The 26,944-nt window shown below is 43.2% G+C and overlaps 1 long non-coding RNA gene across 1 annotated transcript; it reads right to left on the reverse strand.

Moving 5' to 3' along the window:
• Positions 1–19,160: 19,160 nt before the first annotated feature.
• LOC120393812 lies at positions 19,161–24,141 on the reverse strand. The gene is made up of 2 exons (XR_005592131.1): positions 24,019–24,141; positions 19,161–21,364 (listed from the first exon to the last, which is right to left on the reverse strand). It is a non-coding gene; the product is annotated as an uncharacterized LOC120393812 (long non-coding RNA).
• Between the last annotated feature and the right edge of the window lie 2,803 nt (positions 24,142–26,944).

Raw genomic sequence — 26,944 nt, forward strand, 5'->3', positions numbered from 1 at the left:
CTCCAGAAATAGCAGCATTTCATTACTGATTGAAATTATTGAAATAGGTTGGATGAATATATATTGAACACTAAACTTGAGTACCTGTCAAGATAGATAATTATATATTCATGTGTACACTACACTATCTGCTTGTCTTCCCTCCAGTCAGTAGGGGCTGGATTTTCTTTGTTTGGGTTTTGGATTGCTCTTTAATGACCTGAATCAATCAGGAGCTTGATTTTACATCTCATCTGACAGAGTTTACTTCAGCAGCACTGAACACCATGTGGTATTATTGGGTTAGTAAGCACTCACAAGGAAGAATGCCTCCTACTGAACTACAGATACCAGCTCCTGTAGACGCTGGGTTTTTCTTAACTGTCTTCCACCCAAGTGGTGATGAGGTCCAATTCTGCTTAGTCTCTGAGAGCAGACAAAGTAGAAGTTGTATGGGATGCAGTTTTTAAAATAAAAAGTATATATATGCCAAAATATTTTGTACAAATAGATAATGACAGCTTAATTGAATATGAAGTGGGGAAGTATGCTAGAAAACTTATTAAAACTTAGATCTCATCCATGCTCTGGATGTCTCTAGCCTCTGTCTTTCAGAAGCTGGGAGTGGATGACAGGCAACCATCAAGTGATCCATCATCCCCTGTTCTGATCATTCCCTCTGAAGCATCTGCCATTGGCCACTGTTGGAAGACAGGATATGGACCACTGGGCTAACCCAGTACGTCTGTTCTTATGTCTTTCTGTATCTAAAGTAATTATAAGAGATGAGTTGATATGCTTCTTCAAGTGTTCCTGGCAGCTTGTACAAGATGTTGTAACTAGTTACCAGTTACTGGCAAAAGTATTTATTCTTAAAAATTGCACTGATTTCACCATATATCTGATATATCAGAATATTTCACTCTCTAACCCCTTTAATTTGAAATCTTCAGTTTTTCTTAATTTACCCACATTCTTCCAATAAAACAACATTCATATTTTTATAATTAAAAAAGCAAAAACATACACAAATACTCTTTGAATAGAAAAATTCCTCAGAGCTCTATAAATATCCAGTAAGTTTTCGGAATGTATTGGTAACAACTTTGTTTCAGAAGGAGGAGGAAGTAACCAGGGAGGACTTCATGTCACTAACAGGGAGGAATTGGTTGTTAATCTGAAGGTTGAAGGCTGTTTGGATGAGAGTGAACATGAGAGGATACATTTCGTGATTCTAAAGCAGGGGTCGGCAACCTTTCAGAAGTGGTGTGCCGAGTCTTCATGTATTCACTCTAATTTAAGGTTTTGCGTGCCAGTAATACATTTTAACGTTTTTAGAAGGTCTCTTTCTATAAGTCTATATTATATAACTAAACTATTGTTGTATGTAAAGTAAACAAGGTTTTCAAAATGTTTAAGCAGCTTCATTTAAAATTAAATTAAAATGCTGATCTTACACCGCCAGCCTGCTCAAGCTCGCTGCCAGCCTGGGGTTCTGTTCACCTAGGCTGGCAGTGGGCTGAGTGGGGCCTGCGTCTGGAAAGCCGGCTGGCAAGGGGCCGGCATCTGGGACCCCAGACCTGGGGGGTTCAGGGGTCAGGGCAGAGGGCTGGGTGTGGGGGGGGGGTTCAGGGCAGAAGGCTGGATGTGCATGGGGGTTCAGGGGTCAGGGCAGAGGGCTGGGGTGTGTGTGGGGTGTAGAGCAGAAGTCTGGGTGTGTGTGAGGGGTTCAGGGCAAAGGGCAGTGGGGGGTTCAGGGCAGAGGAGTGTGGGGTGTAGGGCAGAAGGCTGGGTGTGTGGGGGGGTTCAGGGGTCAGGGCAGAGGTCTGGGGGTTGTGGGGGTGCAGTGCATAAGGCTGGGTGTGTGTGAGGGGTTCAGGGCAAAGGGCAGTGGGGGTGTGGGGGGTTCAGGGCAGAAGGCAGAGAAGTGTGGGGTGTAGGGCAGAAGTCTGGGCATATGTGGGGGGTTCAGGGGTCAGGGCAGAGGGCTGGGGTGCTCGGCTCATGGGGGTGCTCCCAGCCCCCTGCCCTGAGCGGCTCACGGCAGGGGGCTGGAAGGGATATGCCCTGTTCCACCCCGTTCACCAAGGCCCCGCCCCTACCTCTTCTCTGCCTCTTCTACAGAGCTGCGTGCATGCTGCCACTCTTCCCCCTCCCCCTCGCAAGGGCCATCAGCTGATCGGCGCAGGGAAGGAGAGGGGGCGGGACAGAAAAGCACCACTCTGGGGGAAGAAGCGGGGGAGAGGGAAGCTTGGCTGCCGCAGGACCAAGCTTCTGCCTCCTGCCCCCGCAGGGGAGAGCAGTGGGCGGAGGGGCTGAGTGGGCCTGGGGGCCAGGACCACAGCAGGCAGCAGTGTGCCACTCAAAATCGGCTTGTGTGCCGTGTTTGGCAAGCGTGCCATAGGCTGCCGACCCTTGTTCTAAAGAAAGGAAGAAATGAAAGGAGCAGAGTAAGGACAAATAACTTCAAAAAAGCAGACTAACAAATTCAGAGAACTGGTAGGTGAGGTCCCATGGGAAGAAAATCTAAAGAAACAAGAAGTTCAGGAGAACTGACAGTTTCTCAAATAGATAAAGTTAAATGTAAACCAGCAAGCTATGCCAAGGTGAAGGAAAAATATGGCTCCATCAGGAGATCTTTAGTGACCTGAAAAAAAAAATCAAAGAGTGGGAACATAGATAAGTGATCTCTCTCCTGCCATCCAGCTCCACCCTCTGTGTGGATGTCTTCAAAGAAGTATCCACGATGACTCCAAGATCTCTTTCCTGATTAGTTGTAGCTAAATTAGCTCCCATGATTTTGTATGTATAGTTGGGATTATTTTTTCCAATGTGCATTACTTTACATTTATCCACATTAAATTTCATTGACCATTTTGTTGCCCAATCACTTAGTTTTGTGAGATCTTTCTAAAAAAGAACAGGAGTACTTGTGGCACCTTAGAGACTAACAAATTTATTTCAGCATAAGCTTTCATGGGCTACAGCTCACTTCTTTGGTTGCATCGGCTGAACCTGAGGATGCGGCAGGTAAACAAACCAGCCTGGCGCACCCGGGGGCTTACCCTGGCAGGCCGCGTTCCAAAAGTTGCAGATCCCTGATTTAGTTTCTCCGCAATGACTTTATCGTCTTTAAGTGCTCCTTTTATATCTCGATCGTCCAGTGGCCCCACTGATTGTTTAGCAGGCTTCCTGCTTCTGATGTACTTAAAAACATTTTGTTATTATCTTTCGAGTTTTTGGCTAGCCGTTCTTCAAACTCCTCTTTGGCTTTTCTTATTACATTTTTACACTTAATTTGGCAGTGTTTATGCTCCTTTCTATTTATCTCACCAGGATTTGACTTCCACTTTTTAAAAGATGCCTTTTTATCTCTCACTGCTTCTTTTACATGGTTGTTAAGCCACGGGTGGCTCTTTTTTAGTTATTTTACTGTGTTTTTTAATTTGGGGTATACATTTAAGTTGGGCCTCTATTATGGTGTCTTTGAAAAGTGTCCATGCAGCTTGCAGGGATTTCACTCTAGTCACTGTACCTTTTAATTTCTGTTTAACTAACCCCCTCATTTTTGCATAGTTCCCCTTTCTGAAATTAAATGCCACAGTATTGGGCTGTTGAGGTGTTCTTCCCACCACAGGAATGTTAAATGTTGTTATATTATGGTCACTATTTCCAAGCAGTCCTGTTATAGTTACCTCTTGGACCAGATCCTGTGCTCCACTCAGGACTAAATTGAGAATTGCCTCTCCCCTTGTGGGTTCCTGTACCAGCTGCTCCAAAAAGCAGTCATTTAAAGTATTGAGAAATTTCGTCTCTGCATTTCGTCCTGAGGTGACATGTGCCCAGTCAATATGGAGATAATTGAAATCCCCCACTATTATTGAGTTCTTTATTTTGATAGCCTCTCTAATCTCCCTTAGCATTTCATAGTCACTACCACTGTACTGGTCAGGTGGTCTATAATAGATCCCTACTGTTATATTCTTATTAGAGCATGGAATTACTATCCATAGAGATTCTATGGAACATGTGGATTCATTTAAGATTTTTACTTCATTTGATTCTACATTTTCTTTCACCTATAGTGCTGCTCCCTTCCTCCCCTCACCCCACCATGTGCCTGACCTATTCTGTCCTTCCGATATATTTTGTACCCAGGAATGATTGTGTCCCATTGATTGTCCTCACTCCACGAGGCTTCTGTGATGCCTGTTATATCAATATCCTCCTTTAACACGAGGCACTCTAGTTCTTATTATTTAGACTTATAGCATTTGTGTACAAGCACTTTAAAAACTTGTCCCTGTTTATTTGTCTGCCCTTTTCTGATGTGTCAGATTCTTTTTTATGTGAATGTTTTTGTCTGATCTGGCCCATACTTTATCCTCTTCCATCCTCTGCTCCTGACTAGAACCTAGAGAATCTCTATCAATAGACTCTCCTCTAAGAGAAGTCTCTGTCTGATCCATGTGCTCCTCTACAGCAATCGGCTTTCCCCCATCTCCTAGTTTAAAAACTGCTTTGCAACCTTTTCAAACTGGAACGGGTACAAAGAAGGGCCACTAGAATGATCCGAGGAATGGAAAGCCTGTCGTATGAAAGGAGACTTGAGGAGCTCGGTTTGTTTTCCTTAACCAAAAGAAGGTTGAGAGGAGATATGATTGCTCTCTTTAAATATATCAGAGGGATAAATACCAGGGAGGGAGAGGAATTATTTCAGCTCAGTACTAATGTGGACACGAGAACAAATGGATATAAATTGGCAGTCGGGAAGTTTAGGCTTGAAATTAGACGAAGGTTTCTAACCATCAGAGGACTGAAATTCTGGAACAGCCTACCGAGGGAAACAGTGGGGGTGAAGGACCTCTCTGGCTTCAAGATTAAGCTTGATAAGTTTATGGAGGGAATGGTTTGATAGGATAACGTGATTTAGTCAATAGGTCAATAACGTGCGACCACTGGTAATTAGTACCGAGGGTCAATGTTGGGATATTGAAAGTCTTTTTCCTGAGTGTCTGGCTGGATAGTCTTGCCTGCATGCTCGGGGTTCAGCTGATCGCCATATTTGGGGTCGGGAAGGAATTTTCCTCCAGGGTAGCTTGGCAGTGGCCCTGGAGGTTTTTCGCCTTCCTCCGCAGCATGGGGCAGGGGTCGCTTGCTGGAGGATTATCTGCTACTTGAAGTCTTTAAATCAGGATTTGGGGACTTCAACAGCTGAGTCAAGGGAGAGAATTATTTCAGGAGTGGGTGGGTCAGCTTTTGTGGCCTGCATCTTGTGGGAGGTCAGACTAGATGACCATAATGGTCCCTTCTGATCTTAAGATCTATGATTTTATGATTCTATGATAATGTTAAGTGCCAGCAGTCTGGATCCACTTTAGTTTAGGTGGAGCCCATCCTTCCTGTATAGGCTCCCCCATCCCAAAAGTTACCCCAGTTCCTAATAAATCTAAACCTCTCCTCCCTACACTATCGTCTCATCCACTCATTGAGACTCTGAAGCTCTGCCTGCCTACCTGGCCCTGTGCATGGGACTGGGAGCATTTCTGAGAATGCCACCATAGAGGTCCTGGATTTCAGTCTCTTTCCTAGTAGCCTAAATTTGGCCTCCAGGACATCTCTCCTACCCTTCCCTATGTCATTGGTACCTATATATACCATGACCACTGGCTCCTCCCCAGCACTACACATAAGTCTATCTAGATGCCTCAAGAGATCTGCAACCTTCGCACCAGGCAGGCAAGTCACCATACGGTTCTCCTGGTCATCACAAACTCAGCTATCTATATTTCTAATGATCGAATCTCCCATTACTAACACCTGCCTTTTCCTAGAAACTGGAGTTCCCTCCCCCAGAGAAGTAACATCAGTGTGAGAGGATATCCCAACATCATCTGGAAGGAGGGTTCCAACTATGGAACGGTTTCCCTCTGCTCCCATTGACTGCTCTGCTTCCCTGGGCCTTTCATCCTCCTTAACAGCGCAGGGGCTGTCTGACTGGAGGTGGGACAAATCTACAGTGTCCCAGAAAGCCACATCAACATACCTCTCTGCCTCCCTTAGCTCCTCCAGTTCTGCCACCCTGGCCTCCAAAGCCCGTACACAGTCTCTGAGGGTCAGGAGCTCCTTGCACCAAATACACACATGCGCCACCCACCCACAGGGCAGGTAATCATACATGCTACACTGAGCGCAATAAACAGGATAGCCCCCACTCTGCTGCTGGGCTTCTGCCTGCATTCTCTCCTACAGCTACCTAGGTTAATGATAGGGCTTTTGTTAAAATCAAGAAGTTTTGATTATAGTTTAGTTTAAAGGTTTTAAAGATTGGCAAGTGTCCCTCGCCCCCTTCCCACTCCCCTTCCAAACTCCCTCTCAAAACTCGCTGTTATCGGTCCCTGTTAATAGATAAACTGTTAAAGATGAGAACAAAAGAACAGCATAAACATGTAGGGACAAAATCAAAAAGGTTAAGGTGCAAAATGATTTACACTTAACAAGGGACACAAAAGGCAATACGAAGAGGTTCTATTAGGACTAAGAGAAAGACAAAGGAAAGCATAGGTCCTCTACTTACCAAGGAAGGAAAGCTAAGAATAGAGGACATCAAGCAGGATAAGGTGTTTAATGCCTCTTTTGCTTTGGTCTTCACTAAAAAGGTTAATTGTGACCATGTACTTAACACAAACAATATTAACAACAATTGGGAAGGAACACAAGCCAAAACAGGGAAAGAACAAGTTGGAGTATTTAAATAAATTAGATGTATTCATGTCAGCAGGGTCTGATGATATTCACCATAGGGTACCCAAATCTTGGAATTGTTAATTATGTTTGAGAACTCATGGAGGACAGGTAAGGTCTCAGAGGACTGGAGAAAGGCAAACATGGTACTTATCTTTAAAAGGGGGGAAAAGAGGAGCTGGGGAATTATAGGCCAGTTAGCCTCACTTTGATACCTGGAAAGATCTGGAACAAATTATTAAGCAATCAATTTGTAAGCAGCTAGAGAACAGAGTTATAAGTAATAGCCAACATGGATTTGTCAAGAATAAATCATGCCAAAGCAACCTAATTTCTTTTTTTTTCTTTTTGACAGACTCACTGGTGAGGTGGATGGGGGGATATCTTGATTTCAGGAAGGCTTTTGACAGAGTCCAACAAGACTTCTCATAAGCAAACCAGGGAAATGTGGTCTAGATGAAATTACTATACGGTGGGTGCAAAACTGGTTGAAAGGACATACTCAGAATAGTTATAAATAGTTTGCTGTCAAACTAGGGGAACATATCTAGTAGGGTCCTGCAAGGATCTGTCCTGAGTCCAATACTTGTCAATATTTTTATTAATGACTTGGATAATGGAGTGGAGAGTATGCTGTGGATGTCACCAAACTGGGAACACTTTGGAGGACAGAATTAGAATTCAGAGCAGCCTTGACCAGTTGGAGGATTTGTCTGAAATCAACAGGATGAAATTCAATAAAGACAAGTACTACATTTAGGAAGAAAAAAATGGGGAATAACCAGCTAGAAAGTTATAGTGCTGAAAAGCATCTGTGGGTTGTAGTGAATCACAGTGGGCCATGGATCAGTGTTCACATTGCATTCCCCACCAGTACCTGGCCCAAGATGGGGGAGCTAATGATCCAGCTAACTATAAGGATAGTTAAGCACTGGGATAGGCTTCCAGGGGAGGTTGTGGAATCCCTATCATGGAGGTTTTTATGAACCAGTTAGACAAACACCTGTCAAGGATGGTCTTAGTATACTTGGTTCTGCTTCAGCGCAGGGGGCTTGACTCAATGATCTCTCCAGGTTCCTTGCAGCCCTACATTTCCATGAATTAGTTGATTGGTTAATTAACTGAGTTAATTTGAATATTGAGCTGCCCTCCCTTAACTGCTCATTTCCATATTTATAAGTACATAGGTCTTTATTTAAAAAAGCAAACCCTAATAATTCATTTTGTATGTACATAGCAGTAAACTTAAAGTCAATGGAAGCTTTGTCATTGACTACAATCAGGCCAGGATTACACCCAGTATTGTTTTTGAGTGTTATTTTCTTATTATATTGATCGACTTGTCCGGTACCCATAGCTTCCAGCAATATTCCACAGTGTCTTCAATGGCACTACTCATCAGGGTGGACAGGTTTAAATCACAGTGATGGTCAAGATGGTCCCTTTGGCCTTAAAGTCTATGAGTCTGAATCACCAATTTCAGTCCCGATTTAAATCAGCAAGCAGGAAACTTTGATTTAAGTCACTGATTCTAATCCCCTTTTGCATTTGTATCTTTTACTTATTTTCCTAAAGAAATCTTTGATTCTTATTGGTTGGTAAACATTAAAACATGTTGATTTGCAACTAGATATAAGCCTTACACTGAATTTGGGCTTCTTTTTGCTAACCAGAAGATACACATTTATATAACAATTATACAGCTTAACTGACATTTATTCAGATTCTTAATATTTACACTTTTATTACACTAGTGGTGAATAATTAGTTTCTCCCTTAATAGATGATTATTAATTTTTGCTTGTGATTTGTTTCAAGCTCTACTTGGATGGAAATTAATATTCAATAAATGCACATATAACTTTTTTTTTAGTTAAATAAAAGTCCTTTAAGTATGCTGGATACATAAGAGAAGAGCTTATTAAAATATGTTTTACATTTAAAACCAACTGATTTATTAAACAAAGTATTAGTTATAGTTAATGAATGGACTGATTATTTTTGGTCTCCACTGTCCTTCAGGATTTTAGAACTAGCAGCTCTCTTCTCTACCCTAGTTTTTATTCATAGATTCTAAGAGAAAAATAAGCTTCCCTGCTTTTGCAACTCCCAGTTGATTTCATAACTTTGAATGAACTGTCATTGAACTCAACTAGTCAAATGAACTGAAGTGAAGAAAATTTTCTCTGTGCACCTGCAGAAGAGGCTACTATTGACAAAAACTGACTTAGCACTTCAACAAACTACTTCAAAGTGCTTAGCCAGTGACTTCCATCAGTTCTGTGGTTTGACTTTTTAAAAAACTTTGCCAGTAAACATGCTAATTAATATTTTTTTAAATTTAATTTAAAATTATTTTAAAAGATTACAGTAAATTTATTGTAACATAGGTTGTCAAATCTATTTAAAATAAACTTTCAAGTTATTTTTAAAAATAAACCTGTATTTAAATAAAAAAATCCTGTTAAAAAAAAATCAATGATTTTAATCCACCCGGCCGCTCGCAGTAGTAAAGATAGGCAAATGAGTATATGCATGCTGGATCAGGGCCTTATTTTTAAATCTTCATTTTTTTCACCTCAAAATCCTCTAATTTCCAGTTATTTTCCATTTTTCTTAGACCTGAACCACTAGTATCACTGTCAGTGCTTAATACCATAAACCTACCAATACTGAATGCCTTGTTTTTCATAGCTTAGCCAAAATATAAAATACAATAGGGGAAATCTATTCAGCACTTGATTTGTGCTATCTTCTTCAATAAGCTTATATTCCTATAGGGCAGTGTTTCTCAAACTGGGATCACTGCTTGTGTAGGGAAAGCCCCTGGCGGGCCAGGCCGGTTTGTTTACCTGCCCCGTCCGCAGGTCTGGCTGATCGCAACTCCCACTGGCTGCAGTTCGGTGCTCCAGGCCAATGGGAGCTGCTAGAAGCAGCACGGGCCGAGGGACTTACCAGCCGCCACTTCCAGTAGCCCCCATTGGCCTGCAGCTCCCAGTGGGAGCCACGATCGACTGGACCTGCGGTGGGGCAGGTAAACAAACCGGCCTGGCCCACCAGGGGCTTTCCCTACATAAGCGGCGACCCCAGTTTGAGAAACACTGCTATAGGGCCTAGCCCTGTAAGGTACTGAGCACTATCAACTTCCACTGACTTCAAAGGCAGCTGAGAGCATTCAACACCTGTCAGAGGCACAGAGACTATCTGGCAGGATAATGCCCTCTGAGCACAGTTCTGTCGGCAGCAGCTTACTCCATGAGCAATACCATGGGTTTAATTGAAACTACTCACAGAGTAAAATATTATTCAGGGTGAGTAATAGTGGAAGAATTGGGCACTTAGAAAACAAAATGAATTGGTTCTAGTAAAAATCTATATACAAATTTAATTAAACAGTTACAAAAATTCCTGAGCAAATTAAGTTACAAAATCAAATATTTTACAAATATCCTCAGCAGTATCCAGAGTTGTGTACCAGCAGCAGAGATTATAACGCAGGTTTGAAAAGTTCACAATATTGTATCTAACACTGCTCTAAACTTCGCTTCTAAACAAAATATATTTTTACATTACGTAAGCATTTGCTTTTTACACTACTTTTCAAGATACTAAATTCAGTCAGAACACGTCCCTCTTTTCAACCAAGTATTTGTAACTGTGTTCTGCAGCTTTGAGATGAGACTAACATTTGGTTTTATAGATAGCATAGTTTAAATCAATATCAATCATAAAATAATCGTATCTTTATAACACCTCCACAAACAATCAGAATAATCACATTTTAGCTAAAAAGATTAGGGTACCTATAGATTCAGAGGAGACACAACTCACTATGGAACTGTTGCAGGTAGCTTAAACCCCATTTCGCAAAGCACTTCAAACCAAGTTTTTAGGCTCTTACAGATGCTGATAAGTGGCTAGTGGGATTTTCAAAAGCACCAAGGCACCTAACTCCCATTGATTTCACTAGGTATTAGGTGCCTAGTGGGATTTGCAAAGGCACCTAGGTGCCTATCTGCATCTCTAGGTATCTAAATAGCTATAAAAAAAATCTGGCCTCCTGGCTTACCAGAGCTGTGCTGACCTTGGAGCAATCCCCCTGATTTAAAGAGGCAGAGGGATGGAAATATAAAGCACTGAGATTTTACCTAGCTTTGTGTACAGCACATGCTTTCAAGAAAATCAACAAAGTTTACAATGAAAGAATATTAGAATCTGCATTCGCTTTGATTGCATCAAAAGCATACATGAATAATTGCTGCTACTCTTATACAAGACTATTCCATGACGTTTGCAACAAGTGATGAACTTTCCCTATTAGTGCCCACACACAGCTGGCTTTTACATTTGTTGGATTCTAATTTGAAGTGGAAACTATCCAAGAAGATAATTTTTCAGAGTGAAGCTTGATTGTGGTTATTAGTATCATCAAGGAGTAGCGTGCTCATTTTGATGTTTACATTATTGTCTATATGTGTGGATTTCCACATCTAGCTGTACATGGTACAATGATTCAGACACCAACCCTTCAGAAAGAAGAACAAATTAAGACCGTCTGAGATACATGTTTTCACTTAAGTAATCTCAGGATCCCTGCATTTGTACATAATGGACCAAATTTTGCTCTCACATGCGTGCAAACCCAGGGAAGTCTATATGAGCAAAATTAAGCATATTGTAAAACTGTTTGCTATCTAAGGGACTCACTTTTTCCCCTTTTTTATTTCACAGAGATTAAGGCCACAAGGGAAGATCATCTATTAGAGCCCTGCATTTCACAGGCTATTAAATTTCACCCATATAGTCCTATATTGAGCCCAATGACTTTAGCTGGGCTAAACTGTAGTGTACTACAGGCAGAGAACAGAAGATACCAAGGCCAATGCCCAAGGCTCCTGCAACGACAGGGAATTATTAGGTGAGTATCATCATTCCAGGTGACCTGGCATCCGTTCCTTGCAGGCAGGCATGGTGTTGCAGTTGAGCCCTTACTTGACTTTTCCATCACCCAAGCTATCAGGTCCAAACAGACCATTTAGATGCAGAAGAGCACCTCCTTGTGGAGGTTCTCATTCTCATTTATTAACGGAACATAAACAAAACTTTCACCCCAGTATCTTGGCTGGGTGACCAGGTCATTCTTAGTCCATCTATCCCGCACGTGATTCCAGGGCTTGCCTCTAGTCAAACTCTTCCCCAGGGGTTCTCTTTGTTCCAGCCTCTGGCCCCTATCAGGATAAGATCCTTCTCTGGAATCAGGAGCCCTTGGAGGTCTGTCTACTGCAACTCTTCTCCAGGAACAGTGGATGATCCTTGCCAGGCTGGGCTTCTGGATCAAGACCCAAGTCTTTATGCTGATTTCTTGTTCTATCCATGATGCAGTTTCAATACTGACCTTAGTTTTTAAAGCCTTGAATGATATGATACCCAGACTTATCTCTTCATTGAAGATCAGTTGGGAGTATTTTGCTGTCACTTTTTGTGGTTAAACACTTTAGGGCTGATGACAGAAGCTGCTCACTGTAGGAGTCTCTCTGTGGAATTTGCTTCCATGGGTGGTCAATTAGATTTGAAGCTTAGCAACCCTCAGAGGATGGATATAAAATATTTTCATTTATTTTAGCTTATGTCCAAATTTTTAGGTGTCCTTTTTTTCCTCATTTTTATTTGCTTAATTTTATTCCTTAAATAAGAACAGCAATATCTAATCTAGGTTATTTTTTTCATAATTTATTTACAGCAGTGAGGTTGCATGGGTTGTAAAAACAGAGTAGAATTTCAACCTCTGTCTAACATTTGTCTCGTAAATAAGTGCCTCTCTGCTAAAGCTGATGCCCTTAAAAATCAATAAAAAACCCCAAAACCTTATTTCTTCTGCAGGAAATATTTTTTATATCACTGATTCTCAAAAATTCTTAAAAGCAGTACTATCAAAATACAGCTTTCAGACAAATCTGACACCTTTATAGTAACAGTGTTAGCAAAACAGTATTAGCACTCCCCTCTTTAGCGCCTCCATGTGTTTGAGTGTAGTGCTGCAGTCCTTTTCCTGCTCCTAGTACCCCCTGTAGGTTGTAAACCACACTGGGAAGGTCCACAGTGGCTTGGCCTCCGACCACGTCACACAGTCAAAATGAACCTCTTTCAGGATAGCAAACAGTCAAAAAAATAGACAGTCTATCTGTCCCCTCCTGAGTCTTCAGCCCCAGCTCTGGGCCCTTCGTTTGGGCTTCCAAACAAGCTCTGTCCCATTCTTGGGGCTTAGGTGAGGCATGCCCCTTCTGCTCTTGGGTTTACACCAATTTGCCAATTGGGGAACCCAGGCCTGCTCCAACCCAGAGACCATATTACCAGCAGCAACATACTGCTCAGTTTAATTCAATGCTACTACTTTCCTGGGCTTCTTCCCATCTGACCTCTTCTTTCCATCTTCACCCTTAGCTGAGGGCCAAAGTTCTCAGATCCCTCTCTCCCCGCAAACCCAGCTATGCAAGTATAGCCAGAGATAAACCCTGGATAATCCTCGGGCTCCTGTAAATAGATCTCTCTATCTCTCTCTCTCTCTTTCCAGTACCCAGCACACCCTCTACACTGGGGACTGTAAGGAGGACCAGTATAGAGCCATTACACTAGCTCTCCTCCATCTAGTGAGCCTGTCAATTTTTTGGTCTCTTTACACCACTGTGCTGCTTAGACACCCAACATAAAATGTTTCACATCCTTGCTTCTCATATTATTTGTTCTTTAATAGTAAATTTCCAAACATTATTTTCTGCTCACATTTTTCTCTCTAGTTTTGCTTCTCTCTCTTCCCATTTATTTCATATATTTTGACACAATCCAAGAAAACAACAGATGGCAACTTCATTCAAGTGGGTGTTATCCACAAGGGACTGAATCGAGATCTTGTTTTCCAATAACATCCTGTCTTTCATGTTAAATGTTTCAGAGGCACCAATTATGACTCTCTTGTACGTCTCCCAGTAAAAGGACCTGCTCCAGAGCCCACTGAAGTCAATAAAAAGATCAGTCCCTAACTGAACAAAATTTGGGAAAAAAGAGAGAAATACACCTCAAAATCAAACTCAAGCTTAGAAGATTTGGCTCCAGTGTTTCTTATGCACAATGTATTCCAGGGTGTAATTATAAAAGACAATTTCAAGATACATTGAAAATACAGTCCATAAAACCAGCAAAACAAACCGAAAATGCTGTGAGAAAAGTGGAGGAGTGGGAAGTTAGGCTCTCTCCTACAAAATGTGGTTGGCAGAATTAAAAAACTGGCAAAAGTTGTTCTAGAATGCAGGAAAGAGTACTTAGTTACACCAGCAATCTTGCTGACTCCTGCCACCTCTTGTACTGGTTCCATTATATAGGAGCCTCAGCTGCCAATAAGGCCTAGAAGCTGGGGGATAGGTGCTGTAGAAATGCTTATAAATAGACAGTTTGGTCTCTCTCCACCTAGTAGGGCAGGAGGCCACCCATCCATCCATCCCCTGAATATATTATCTGAGCAGGAAAAAGGGGAAAAGACTGCCTGTCCTTCACTACAAAAGACCATCTTACCAAGATGAAGAGTGGGCTACATATACCTTGGGGTAAATGTGGTAACAGGCCATGGAACCGTTAAGGAGGAATATGATCAACAAAGTGCAAGTTTACCTCAGAAGATGGATGAAGGTTTTAGCTTTTTTTTTATTTGCTTGAACTGTTTAGCCTATGTCTGACTCTGCTGCGTAAAAACTACATTTAATCTGATTAATACCTGCTGGCTAGCTAAGGAGCATACCCCACTACAAATCATGCCAAAACACAGAAGAACATTGATTGGTTGGGTCTGAAGGTTGATGGACTTATTGCTAAAGCATGGGGGAAGAACAGTCCTGTGGAGAAGGCACTAGCTAGAACTCCGATCTGTGCTGAAGCCACCATGTGTCAAAAGATATGTGCAGCTAAGTATCATCAGTAAAAAAGTGGTAGTGAGGTGAGAAGTACAGACAAGATGACTAAGAAAGTACCCCCTCAACAAATAAAGTACTTGAAACAAAATCTCCTCTACATTATCTATATTTAGACAAGCCAGAAACAGGTCTTTGAAAAACCATGGCCTGGTCAATCTTGTATAAAGTGAAATAAAAGATTGCTAAACAGCTGTTTGGAATTCCATATAGGCATAAAACAATCTGCAATTCTTCTATAATAAAATGTTTTGCACTACACTTTTCTCTTGATAGTAAACTACTTACTACACTGGGAGCTGAAATGATGGTCTTTCCCATGAACTTCTTAATAATCACAAACTATTCCGGGGCTGAAGAACAGTTTTTTGAAATTTTTTTTTTAAATAGGAGCTGAATTATTTCTGCCTGAACTAATATATTTAGCAAGAAACTGGATATAGATGTATCTCTCTTTTCTAATAGTGATAAGCAGGTAAGATGCTAAGCAAACTATAGTAGTAAATAAAACAGTATTTTTGATGTTAAGGTTTGCTCTGGCTAGAAACTGATCTCCATGCACTCTTCTGTGTCTTTTTTCCTCATTCTTTGTGACCCTGATGTAATCATGGTCTGCTGAATTCTTCCCTGACAGGTAGCTGGGAAGGGGAGAGACTTCAAGAGTAAACTGTATTAACATGAACACACATACTCTGCTTAGATATCCAGCAGATAGAGCAGTGTGTTGCTCAAAGTGATCAGCTTTGGCTGGTGTTGGGTTACAAATCACCTTAGTACTGAATGCACAGGTAGTGAAATGCTGTTACCAGTGTTGGCATTATTGTGAATAAAGGGGAGCAGAACCGTGCTTAACCTGTCCCAAATGAGGGGGTCACCCTCAGCTGAAAGAACCTCGTTAAGCCACGGGCTTGAATACCAGAGCCCTGTGGAAATAAGAGGTGTGGGGACAGATATTCCAGCTAAGAGGTGTATGGCCGCTCCCCAAGGGTCCTTCCCCACTGTTCAAAGAAAGAGCTATATAGGCTCCATTAGAAGCCTTTTTGTTATTTTAAAATGTTCAATCAGAGATTAAATCAGTTGTAGTGGGGTAGTGTTTCTGCCCTGCCTGCTAAAAGCTGACAATTACTAAGAGACTGATGTGCAGATGTCACAGCAGAGAGGCAGGTAGCAGCAGAAGGTGATTGACAGCTGGCTGGCAAGGCAGCAAGGAACTGTGGCTGGCAGGATGGCCAGCGGACAGGAGCAGCAGCTGGCAGGACGGCCAGCGGAGAGGAGCAGTGGCTGGCAGGACGGCCAGCACAGAGGAGCAGCGGCTGGCGGGGCAGCCGGCCAAAGCAAGTGCTCAGATGCTGGAGCAAGCAAGGTGCCTTCTTTCCCGGGTGTGAGGTGAATTCACACAGATGTACCTCTGAACCCTGGGGTCCTCTCTGACCATGGATGATCACTGTGAGTGGGGTATGGTGAGGAAGCAGAGAGGGGCACAGAAAAGGAACTGTTGGTTGTAGGACTCAAGAATATGAAGAGGAAGACACTGCCCCACACACTCTGGGGTGGGTGTCCTGCTCACGGTCCTGTGATTATGAATCCTGCTTGTGGCATTTTCACTAATTAATGTCAGGTGACTTCCCTCCTTTCATTAAAAGTTTCTTTTCTACACTCAGACTCTGTGCTTGTGGGGGGAAGTATTGCCTCTCAGAAGCGTCCGAGGGTGGTGTGTAATTTTCCCAGGTTACTGGGTGGGGGCTCAAGCCAGTTCTGTGTTGTGTCAATGGAAAGGAAGCCCTAGATATTGAACCTGGCCCTGGTTGCTGCTGTCTCCACCTGGCAGTAAGGTTACACAAATGCAGCCATTTACACTTTGGCGCTCTCCTTCTTAGCTTGTCTGTGACACAGTGAACCCCTGCTGGAGGCCTTGCCGTCCTATTAAACCTTGCCCGAGGAGAGGAGCAGTGAATGTGGGTCCACCAAGCCTGCCTATAAAGGCTGCACAAAAGTAGCCAATCAGAGCCCAGCAGGCTTAGATAAAATGAGCTGCAGGGCCGTAGCAGCTCATTTCCTGGCAGGAAATAAGAGGGGTGAAGATGGGTGCACCTCTCTGTCCAAATGTGCTCCATGCCTGTATGTACTGGACTTGGGAGAGAGGACCTGACACTTTGAACCTTAAGTGTTAAAGGGACTGTTGGCCCCTTACTAAAACTCGTGGCGGCAGCGGGGGGGACTTTTGGTTGGCTAGCTCGCAGTACCAAAAGAAAGGGGAAGAGTTGATGGGAAATCAGGACCCTGAGACTGACAGTTCCCAGGGACAATGGGGAGAGGCTAATGCTTCAGGTCAGCCTGACTGACAGGGTGTGCAGGCTAATGAGGGAGTCAGGAGGTCAGGGGATTCTATCCTCCGTATGAGCTGGAACTGTCTGAGCCAGAGTGGGGCTGAGCTAAAAAGAGAGCAGGAGCCTAAGCTGAGCTGGGGAGCAGAGCTGCGCCAGTTAGGGAGAACCAGAGAAGAATCCCAGGGAGCAGGTCAGTGCTGGGAGCAGAGCCACAGAAGCAGCCCAGAGAGCAGACCTGTGCTGGGAGGAGAGCTGCAGCAACCAGAACCAGAGGGGCCAGAAAAGCAGCCCAGGGATCTGGAGGCAGAGCAGCAGCAGTGTTGGGACTGGAGCTGGAGCAGTCTGGAGACAGGTGTGGTGAGCAGCTGGGGAAAGTGAGGGGGGACCCTGAGCAGCGGGTCCAGCTCAGGAGATGCCTCCAGCCAAGAGGCCTTGCAGGCCAGACTTGGAGGGGGATCATAATCCTGACGGCCTGATGCTGGGAAGAAGGGTCCTGCCACCTAGCGCCTGAAGGCGTGGCCACTGCCAGAGCAAGTGTCTGACTCACAGCATCCTTGCAGCACAGCCAGGGCCTGGGCAGGAGGCCTGGGACATGTGAGGAACAGACTGTGCACTTCCCTTACATCCCAGAGACTGCTGTTTGTGATGTCCCCATGCCACAGAGCGGGGTTACGGGTTTTCCTTTAACCTTTCCCATTTTTCCTTATTTATCTTAAATTGATTGCTGTTTAATAAATTGTATTTGCTTGAACTATATGTAATGATCACTGGGTCAGGGAAGCATCCGGAGCAGAGAGAACACCCTGGAGTGGGGACACCCTAGGCCCTGTTCTAAGTGACCACAACAAGGGTGGGGATTGAGCCCCCCCCCATGAATCCTGGACCCAGCCTTGTTTGGGTTACGAGGACTCTGCCAGACAGGAGAGTGGAAGGGGAGCCCTTGAGGTCAGGCACGCCTCTGGGTAAAGGAAGTGGGAGCGAGGACTCAGATCCTTTCGCTAACCCATTTCACTGGGGTAATTTATAAGCCAGGAACGTTCCCCACAGTAGCGGGACCATTCCCCCACTTATATAAGGTAACAGGCAAAGGGATCAGGTGAGAAGAGGCCCAGGGAACACAGCAGCAACTAATGGAAGGGAGCTGTATGTGACTGCTGTTTATGTGGTCCCTGGATTGGAACCCAGAGTAGTGGGTGGGCCTGGGTTCCCCCATGGGCTGCTAGTAAACTGGCCTAAGCCCTGAGAAGAGGAGAAGGCTCCTTTAGAAGCCCAAGCAAAGGGCTGGATGATGGGGCTGGTGACCCTGGTGAGGGCAGACAGTCTGGTGAACTCTTTACTACCCCAGAAGGGGTTCATTTTTGACTGTCTGACTTGGCTGGAGGGCTGAGCCACTGAAGACCTATCTGGTGAGACTGGCAACCTGGTGTGTGTGTGCCAGGAATGGAAAAAGATTGCAATACCACACTCAACTGCCAGGAGGTGAGCACCCCTGTGACACTGCTGCTATAGCTATCCAGTCATAAAACACTGGCTAAGCGTGTTTTCTCTCCCACTTGGTTGGACAGAAGATAAGAGTGTACTTCTCCTAATAGCTGATACAATTATTTTATTACCTCAAGTGGTAGAGCTCTGTTCTCTGCTACTAAAGGTCCTAGGTTCAATTGTCACTTGATGACTTGTATCAGGAGTCATTAAAGACGCATCTCTGATTCATTGCTAAACAAATCTGTGGCTTTGTATCAGTTTATTTCAGTTATGTGTCTAAAACATATTCATTTGGGTAAAGGAGTATACCCACGCATGACTCCATCCTTATATTTCCCATTTTAATTCACACTTCCTGTTTGTCTCCACTGTCTGTAATAATAGGAAGATCATTTACCCTGAACTTTCCTACCCATGCTTCAAGTTCAACTCTAATGAAAACCTCATTCATGGTTACATTGTATTTTATTGCCTCTGTGACAGTGTCAAGGGCTAGCACTCTAGCCATTATTAATACTGATTAGGTTCCACTGGAGAAGGCCTAATTGGACAGGTGTACCCAATTACCTGGACAGATGGGGGTTAATGAGTCAATAAGCCAATCAGCCTATTTACAGCTGTATAAAAGCTGAGTAGAGACACCTCACTTCTCCTTTTGGTGAAGGGGTTAGAAAACTCAGATACAGTATAAAGGTGTGGAAATACTAATGTGCATCAGTGGAGGGATTAAAACACTGTGAATAAACTAGATGGCAGTGTTCACAGGCAAGAAGGCCTCAGAGCACTCTCTCTGTGGAAGAAGTGGGGGTGTGGCATGATGCCCCCTCACAGCCCCAAGTTTCAACTGTCGAGATTCCAATGTGTGCAGAACATTCCTGATGCTCCTTTTCACGCAACCCAATTTCCAAACATCTCTTCCGTCTCCCTGTTCAGTGCAGAAACTGTGTCAAAATGGATGACTCTGTGCCAGTTCCATAAAGCAGACATCAAGGTGACCCAGGAAGAGAGTTAGAAACTCTGGTGGAACAAAGCAGACTTTAAGCTGTCCCTATGGGGTATTTCTGTGGCCAGAGCTGGCAGACAGCTTATGCACTCCTATGTGAGTGGGATTTTGCGGGCCTAGGCCTATCTGAGTACCTGAAGGAAAAGAGACAATACAGTTCACTCTGGTTTTAGTGTTCCAATCTAATTTGAGGAGGATATGAATTTGATGATAAAAGGCTTGGGAATTCTTTCCAGCACACTTACTATTTGTATTGGTCTAGTGCTTAAGTGCCACAGTTATGGTTCAGGGCCCCACTGTACTAGGCATTGTACAAACCATAACAAAAAGCAGCTCACAATCTAAGTTCAGTATGCACAACAGGTGAATAGAACAAACAGGGAGTACAAGGAAACAATGAGACAATACTAGGCAGCCTGATAAGTAGTGGTCAAAGAATACCAGCTGCCTAACTACTATTAAGTTTTTCTTTTTTCCTTTTTTTTTTTTTTTGGTAGTCATCATGGCAGAGGAGAGTTTAAAGGTATTCAAAGTGTTTTGACAGAGGACAATGATTTGGCCATTGTTTACTGGTATCTCTTGCCATGTATAAGAGGCACACCTCCTATTTCTGTGAATGCGTTCAAATTCCTCCCTAATTCTCTTTCCTTTATTGCTAATGCTGGATGGATACCACCGTCCTATTTGGTCACTAAATAGATTTTGGGATAGTTAAATAATTAGGTGCACAACTAAACTAGGAATCAAATCTATACGGCTAAGCAAACAACATTTGCCTGTGGAGTGACACCAGGGCCATTTGTTCCCTGTTCAGCTAGCCAGCACCTTCTCCTCATTTCAAAAGCCTCCTAAAAGCCCTCTTCTTCCACATAGCTCAAAGCGAGTTAACATTAAATAAATAATTAATACATGTATTGGAACTAAGAGATGCACACACCAAAACTAAGTAATTGATCTTATCACTGTAATTCTTGTCCTCCCTGACACTTCCGCTGTGTGTTATGCATTCATTGTGTCACATGGCCCAATCCCACTAACACAGTACTAACACACAGAAGAGTAACTTCACTCATGTGAGTACTCCTATGGATATCAAAGGTCAGTTAGTAGTGCACAGTAGTGAACATGCACAGTCAAGCTCTTAGACTTCTGAGGGCAAAAGCCTGTGCTATTTACTTTGTAATGCTCTTAGTACATTTTAAGTGCTGTATAAATAACAGTCAGACCTTTAATTCTACCATCACCCAAAGCCAATGTCAGAGATGGAGAAAGGAATTGCAAAGGGAAAGAATAATGTCCCAGGTATAGATGAAAGCTCTATAATCCCACTTATGCTATCTTAAGGAACATTAATCGGTTTAACATATTAAGACAGTGAAAGCAATCCCCTTGGTCAGGATAGTGAAAGAAAACCTAAGACAGTGTGCTGGGTCACTCCCTGTAGTAAGAACAAAAATAAACAAATATCTTTTTCAATTTTACAAATATATTCAGATCAATTCGGGGAGGTGTGATGGCATATACCAGACCCTTTGAGGCCTTCTAGAAGGCCCTGCAGTCCTGCCACACCCTGTCCCAGAGAGGAGCAGAAGAGAAGTCCTCCAAGCAGCCTAGAGTGGTTGTGGGGAAGCAGCCAATGAGGGAGGTCAGAGGGAATAGCCAAGCTAGAGCCAGCAGGTTCACATAAAAGGAGCTGCATGACCAAAGTCACTCAGTTCCTTGCTGGAGTGTGCCTTGCTGGCTGAGGGAGCTACAGGACCTTGGACAGAGCAGTGCTGGCAGAGACTGTGGCGGCGGCGGCATCATCATCATCATCATCATGAGAAGGATCTCCACGCTGACTGCTGGGACTCAACCAGAACACAGCCCTGAGATAAGGGTGAAGAATGTGTTGAGGCTATGGGGAAATGGCCCAAGGAAGTGTAGAAGTGATGCAGTTTAGTTAAAGGGATTTGGCAGATGGCTGCTATCTACAAGGTCCCTGGTCTGGGACCTGGAGTAGTAGATAGGTCTGGGTTCCCCTCCCCTTCTCCATGTTAGCCACTGGGGAAGTGGCCTGGACCTTGATGCACCCCAGAAGGAGAACTGATTTCTTTTAGTGGCCCAGTTGAGGAGCTGGGGCCATAAAGGTCCAGATAGTGAGGACACTGCCTCCAGGGGGGAAACCCTGGAGTAGAGCTTGATACCAGGGCTGAGACCATTGACAGACTGCAGGACTACTTAAGGACCTAAGCCCGAGGAGGGCTACAGGGAGAGAAAGTGCAGGCATACACACTCTGCTAAGAGGGTGCTCACCAGATGTGAGTGCCAACCTGTTACAGGAAGGAATCTTGATTTGAGAAATCTGTAAATTTCATGGATATTCAAAGCCAATTCTGGTTTAAATGTTCTAAAACAGAACAAAACAAGCACTCCAACCCTGAATGTAAAACAATCTGTGCTAACCCTTCTGTGTGCTGCCTTAATCAAACGTCCTTTGCAATGAAAACTTGCACATTCTTTCACTTGTCATAAAATTGAGTCTTCCTTGATGGATTATCTGATTAAAATTATATAGTGAGCTACTGTACATTGTAGAAAAAGGGTGAAAGGAACCTGCATGTTCAAAGATCCTGAACTTCAGACTAAGCCAAAAAAGTGGTTTGTGGGTTTGTTTGTTTTTAAAACATTCCATGCATCTTCTTTTAGAAGCCACCCTCAATTAGTTATGGAAATATTACTAACTTTCAGTTTACATTGTTTCACCTGAAACATAACAAAGCAGCAGAAAAAATAAGTACAGAAATAACCCAAATGAGTATGGTTTGTCTTTGCTTAGGTAGTGAATGAGAGTGCTGTATTAACCAAAATACTCACGGAATTTTAATCAACTTAGTTTCCCTTGAGGTGCTGTGTTAAATACTCTTTATCCAGAAAGAGTGCAGATTGTACTTGGCTCCAGAAATGGACTTTACAAGAGTTGAATTTTAAATATATTCAAGGTCTCTCTTTAGAAGCAAATCCTGGCATGTCCTCAGTTGTCCGCCCCCCCACATTTTTCAGAGATAATTAATTTATAGTCTATTTTGTAAATGCAGGTTTAATTAATTTTCAGTTTAAATTCCTGGGAAAAATACACCCCCCCTTCAAATAGGCCCACTCTCATTAATTTATATTCAGTGCAAAAGAATATATTAATACAACATTGTTTGGGATTTCAAACACCAAGAAATTCAGAGCAAATGTAACTCTACCCTTTTGTGCATGCCTAATATAAGAAGATTTTACATTCCAAGTTCATGTAGATATGTCGTATAGGCTGTAATGGCTCTTCCTGAAGGTGACAGAGCAAAAGGCACAAGTTTGTTTCTTTTATTTTATTTGAAGTGACAGGGTTGAGGGGTTAGGCACTGAAGTATGAACTCTCTTCTGCCTTGTAATGCAGACCAAGAACACATGCCAAAGGGGTTCTCATCAGCTACTCCCTAAAGCAAAGACTTAGGATATTACATTGTTGAAATGGAAGTTGGGTGTTCACCTAACCCTCCATCCTGGGCTAAATTTTTTTACCCTGTGTTACCAGCAGCACTACGCTGTGGCCAGCTAGGAGGGCTGACAATTTTTAATGAAATTAATGCCTGTAGAGAGGCAAGTCTTCAAGCATTCTCTTCCTCTGGGTTTGTGTAACCTCCATATTGCTCTCAGGCCTACTGGCCTATGTTGCAAATTCTAAGGCTAAACCAAAACTAAGTTTTGTACATTGCTCTTCTATATTAGCTCCTCCACTACCTTTTTAAAATGTTAAATTACCTTTGTGACACTTCATCCTGTATCAATGGGATCAGGATTAAGCCCATATTAAAAAACACCATATTCACTGAATACATTTTATTGAAGCATCTTTCCAATCTGCATCTGTTCTCAGTGACTAATAGCTTTTCTTGTGGCTTTTATCTATCTTAAGCAATGTAGTAAGATGAGACCCTGAAACATAAACTCTTGTGTCAGAGGCCCAGTCTGAAGCCTGAACCAAAGTACTTCCAGGCATTGCTAAGCAAAAGCTAGGCTGTGAGCCAGAGACAGGCCCCGCTCACAGAAGTTGGCAAGAAGAGGGTTGTTAGAAGCAGGTGCATCCACACATAAGTGCTAATAAGAGGAACATGTGCCAAGATGACATCAGGACACTCCACAGACATAACAAGGAACAGGCAGGTGCATATTAAAGACAGGGTCAAAAGGACTGCATGATGGATAAATCTATCTGTTTGAAACAACATGATCAAAGGAGGAGACAGCAGCCTAATGAGCCATGGGGCTGTACTTCAATATGTCAGTAGGGATGAGTAATCTGTCCTGTAACTGTATAAAAGGAGGTCCCGGAATGCGCATTTGTGTCTGGCCTAGGGGGCAGTGGAAAGTCCCGCCACTGACTGAGCCAGTCCATTGCCAGGGGGCACAAATTCGTAGTATGCCTTGTAGAGTCTAAGGGGAAACTATTACTGTGCTTCATTTGACAATAAACCTGGCTCAGCTTCCTTCGTACCTTACTAGAGTCTGTGGTCTTTGGGGGGTTCTCTCGGGTTTGCTGTGTCGGCTATCTGCGCAGAGACGGGGCAGCACACAGAGGGAACACGCACGCAGCCGACTGTTATCATCGAACAGGAGCAGAGCACCACACCGGTAGCTACTAACAACAAGCAACTTTCACATTATGAAAGCAGTTAAATCCCTTTCCTCACCTGCCACAAGTACAGTAGTTTAATCTTTTGTTAAGTGCAGCACAGCTGTTACACTAACAGCTTTACAGGCACCTTTATGGCTGCCTTGTCACCAGTTATGCTTGTTATCCACTTAACTGGGCAAAGAACCCAAATATTAGTATCACACAAATGTTGTGGCAAGAAGCTTAAAAAAACAAGACTGCTGCTAAACCATGTCTGAGGGCTGAGAGCTCAGTAGCAAAATTTAAGATGGTATTCAATGAGCATAATGATGGAACCAAATGTGTGTAGGAGATCACTGACACACTATATTAAAGTAACTAGACTCATTTCTAAAAGTGTCCAAAAAACATGAAGAAAGGAAAGAAGCCAACAGAATTATATAATTCATCTCTAAAGTAATTCTATTCAAGAAATATGTATTCAAGAATCACAAAACATCCACCTAAACAAATGCTTAAACTTTATAATAAGCAAATGAAAGGTTTACAAGGGCTGTGATCCAGCTCCCACTGAAGTTAATGGAAATCTTACCACTTTGCCACTGAAATCAGTGGGGGCAAGACTAGGCCTTAGAACCACTAAGACAGGGTTCAGCAACCTCTGGCATGTGGCTCGCCAGGGTAAGTACTCCACTACTACATCCCTTGGCCCGCAGTGCTTCCCGCCGCCCCCATTGGCCTGGGACAGCGAACCGCAGCCAGTGGGAGCTGCGGTCGGCCGAACCTGTCGACGCGTCAGGTAAACAAACTGGCCCGGCCCGCCAGGGTGCTTACCCTGGCGAGCCGCGTGCCTGAGGTTGCCGACCCTTGCACTAAGATCTGGTAGCAAACTTCAAGACATCTCACTTAATCTGCTAGGAAGCATTTCTCAAGCTGTTGTTCTGTACAGCCGCACCCAGACTAAATTTATACACAATAAACAACATTAAAATAGCATTAAAGTTGAAAAGTCAAGCACTCAAAAGTTAGTAAATGTCACAATTAAGGTCCATTCAACCTCTTGTGCCTATGCATTATAATGGCCTTTCATTACATGATCACATACTCTTCTCTCCCCTCCCCCAGTTCCTAACTCTGATTTAATACCCAGGATGGGCGGTACTCACTTCAGTGCATAGCCATATGCCTTATTTACTGCACACTATTCAAACCCTACTCAATTGTTAGTTTCCTCAAGGACTTTTCTATGGTGCTCAACACGACAGAATCTGAGTGCTTCAAAAATATTAATTTATTTTCACAGCAACCCTGTGAGGGAAAGCAGTACAATTATTCCCATTTTACAGCTGGAGAACAAAATTTAATGTCAAATATAACCTAATTTTGGATGCCCAATGTGAGATGCTGAGGACTTGATTTTTTTCAGCGTACTTACCATTTTATAGCACTCTGTGTTCAAAGTACAGCTTTCATTGCCTTCAGTTGCAGAAGTAGTGAGCACTCCCTGCTGCAATTCAAACCCTATGATGTCAACTCAGGCACCCAGAAAATGAGGAATACTCAATTAGTGGCCACCTGGAAAAAGGTCTATAGAAATTACTTGCCCAACATCCCACAGGAAGAGGCAGTGATAGATGCCACCCAGGAAAACTGGATTCTGACTGCCTAAAGCACAAGTCCCTCCTTTCTCTCCCTGAAATCTGCTGCCTCATTCACTATCCACCTGCCATCCCTTGCAACAAATGAGGCAGGAGTCCCTCAGACTACAGCCTCATTAATTACAAAGCCCTGATTCATTCTTTGAGCATGGTCCATCCTATGCACTGAATGAAGCATGGCTTCTTTGTAAAAGCAGTGAGTGATTGTGTAATTAAACTGTCATAATAGATATGACAAAGGGTGCCAAATTAAGAATACACAGGAAAACTTAATTCTGGGATTTCCTAGATTTTGCAACCTTAACATTTTAATCTAGTGTTTTATATGTAGTTTCTGAAATTTAAGTTTAGGGTGTATGTTGATGGCCTTTATCTGCATACTTCTTGTAGAGCTTTAGCTGCTTATGGGTGTTCTATGAGCTCTTGTACATAATGCAGATGGGTCACAGGTCCACTGCTGGAGTGACTGAGGAGCTCATAGGCAGCCCTGTGTGGAAGTGAAGGTGGAAACATTGGAATAAAACAGGCTCTGCCGAGAGGAGGCCAGGATCTTGTTGTTATAAGCAAATTTGGCATATGGGAGCAAGGAGACCCAGTCATCATGGTGGTAATTCATGAAGCACTGCAGGTACTGTTAGATAATCTGGTTCACCTGCTCTGATTGTCTGTTGGTCTGTGGATGATATACAGAGGAAGAAAGGCATTCTATACCCAAGAATTAAATCAGTTCTTGCCATAGAGGTGGCTCTGGTGAAGCCTCTCCAGAACAAGGTGTACATGTTGATTATGAAGGATCTGTTTCTCAGAAAACATAAGGATGTCATCTAGATAGATCACTAGAAACTGGTCCAACATGTCCCTAAATGTGTTGTTGATAAAGTGCTGAAAGGTTGTGGGAGCATTATATAGCCCAAAGGGCATCATTAGGTATCTGAAATGCTTGTCGTGGGTGTGGAATGCCATCTTCCATTTATCCCCTGCCAAGATATGGAATAGGTTGTAGGCCCCACAAAGGTCCAGCTTGGTGAAAATCCTTGTGGAATGATGTCTCTCAGAGCTCATTAATGAGGCAAAGGGTATCTGTTCCAAGCTTGATAGTCCATGCAAGGGCACAGGGAGCCATCCTTCTTAGACACAAAGAAAATGTG

Source organism: Mauremys reevesii, linkage group 1, assembly GCF_016161935.1.
Source record: "Mauremys reevesii isolate NIE-2019 linkage group 1, ASM1616193v1, whole genome shotgun sequence".
In the NCBI taxonomy this organism is placed as follows: domain Eukaryota; kingdom Metazoa; phylum Chordata; order Testudines; family Geoemydidae; genus Mauremys; species Mauremys reevesii.